At 38.4% G+C, this 2,464-nt stretch overlaps 1 pseudogene; it reads right to left on the bottom strand.

Moving 5' to 3' along the window:
- Nucleotides 1–416: 416 nt before the first annotated feature.
- LOC121974052 lies at nucleotides 417–514 on the bottom strand (annotated as a pseudogene).
- Nucleotides 515–2,464: the final 1,950 nt, after the last annotated feature.

Below are 2,464 nucleotides of genomic sequence, written 5' to 3'. Positions count from 1 at the left end.
GCAAAGACGACAAACAGAAGAAGAATATTCAAGCATGGCGAATAGACCACTAAAGGATTATGCAGCACCTTGTGCTAGGGGGTTTAGATCTAGCATTTCAAGACCTTCAGTGGAAGCAAATAATTTTGAGATCAAACCGGCTATTATTTCTATGGTGAAGCAAAATCAGTTTGGTGGAGGACCGCATGAATACCCAAATCAACACTTGGAGGTCTTCTATGAGATATGCGACACAATGAAGATGAATGGTGTTCCTTCTGAAGCGGTGCACTTATTATTATTTGGGTTTTTCTCTAAGAGATAGAGATAAGCAATGGTTGAACTCTTTAGCTCCAAATATCATCACCACATGGGAACAATGTGAGCAACAATTTCTTGACAAATTCTCTCCGCCTAGCAAAACAGCTCATATGAGGAATCTCATTGCAAGTTTCAAACAAGCTGACTCAGAATCTTTATTTGAAGCTTGGGATAGATACAACAATATGCTCAGACAATGCCCACATCATGGTTTGGAGAGGTGGTTGGTGTTGCACACATTTTATAATGACATCAATTATCATACCAAGGTGTCCCTTGATTTAGCTACTGGAGGGGCACTCATGAATAAAAGTCTAGATGAAACCGAGGAAATAATTGAAAGTGTAGCACAAAATCATCATCAATGGGTTAATGAGAGAAGTGGTGGCAATTCTTATTCAAACCCAACTAAAGCATCAGGGAAATTTGATGTAGATGCAGTCACTCTAATGTCTGCAAAGTTGGATGCTCTCACAAAGAAGCTGGAAAGTATGGGGAGTAGCTCTAATACAATCAATGCCATAGTATGTTGTTGTGAAACGTGTGGTAGTTCTGATCATTCACAAGACTCATGTCCTTTGGGAGCTATATCTGCACAGATAAATCAATTAGAGCAATGTGACGCTATCATTAATTTTAATCAAAGGCAGAACAATCCATATTCCAACACATATCACCTTGGGTGGAAGAATCATCCAAAATTTTCCTATAGAAATAATCAAGAACAAGAATCATCCATGGGAGACAAACAAAGTTTCCAATCTGGGCAACAAAATTTTCAGCAACAACAACAATCTTCTTAAGGCTATCAGTTTTCTAAAATCGAAAAGATGCTTGAGGAAATTATCTCTAATCAAAACGAAATGAAGCAAGACCTTTTGAAGTTGACTCAGAGAATGGATAATTCTGAAAAGCATCAAAAGATCCAAGATAGCTAAATTGCCCAGCTAGTCTCATCATCTTTAAGAGCACGAGGGCAATTTCCTGGAAAACCTGATGTAAATCCAATAGAGCATTGCAATCGCATTGAACTTAGGAGCGGACGGACCTTGGGAGATTCCCAAGTGACTGCTCCAAAAGGGATGAAAGCTGAAGAAGAGCTCTCTCCTCCATCACTTGAACCAAATCAGATTCAAGAAAATGAGGAGAGTACCATTAAGGTTGAAGAGACTCTTCCACTTAGTCCGCAGAGCCAAGTAATCCCTTTTCCTCAAAGATTAGTGATGCTAAAGAAGGATGAAGAGTTTGGCAAATTTTTGGAGAAAGTCAAAGAAATATGTGTTGAAGTACCTCTTATTGATGCAATATTACAAATGCCAAAGTTTGCCAAATTCTTGAAGGACATCATGTCAAATAAAAGAAGAAGAGGAGACATAGAGACTATAGCACTTACGGAGGAATGTAGTGCTCTTTTTGAGAAAAACACTTCCCCAAAGTTGAAGGATCCAGGAAGCTTTTATATTCCTTGCAACATAGGAGTTGAATTCATTGAGCAAGCTTTTTGTGATTTGGGGGCAAGTGTTACCCTCATTCCTTATTCCATTTGTAATAAATTAGGTCTCAAAAACCTTAAACTTACTACTATGGCACTGCAACTAGCTGATCATTCCTGCAGGTACCCTATGGGTATAGTTGAAGATGTGCCAGTAGAGGTAGGTGGGAGTATAATTCCCACTGATTTTGTAGTACTTGACATGGAGGAGGATCTAAAAATTCCTATCATATTGGGAAGACCTTTCCTATCTACAGCTGGAGCTATTATTGATGTTAAAATCCATAAACTTTCTTTGGTAATTGGTAAGGAAAGGTTGGAATATGATTTATCTAATTCCTCTAACCATGTCTCTTCTCTTTTAAATGCTTATAGCAGGGCAAGCATTTACAAACTTGAGGAATGGAATTTCCATCCTCATGGGAGGCCACCAAATGAAGAGCATAACTTGGTGGAAGATGTTGGGAGAAGGCCTCTCAACAAAAATGAAAAATATGTCTACCCTCCTAGGGCAAGGAAAAGAGAAGAATGATTAGATTGGTCGAGCTAAAGACCTTAAACAAGCGCTTCTTGGGAGGCAACCCAAGGATATTTTTCGTTAGTGCATTTTATGTTTCTATTTTTCATTAGTAGTGTTTTTACTCTGTTTTCGCTTTAGTTTTCAGGTTAAAT

Source organism: Zingiber officinale, chromosome 4A (assembly GCF_018446385.1).
Source record: "Zingiber officinale cultivar Zhangliang chromosome 4A, Zo_v1.1, whole genome shotgun sequence".
NCBI classification, from domain to species: Eukaryota; Viridiplantae; Streptophyta; class Magnoliopsida; order Zingiberales; family Zingiberaceae; genus Zingiber; species Zingiber officinale.
This window is presented reverse-complemented; position numbering and strand designations above follow the sequence as displayed.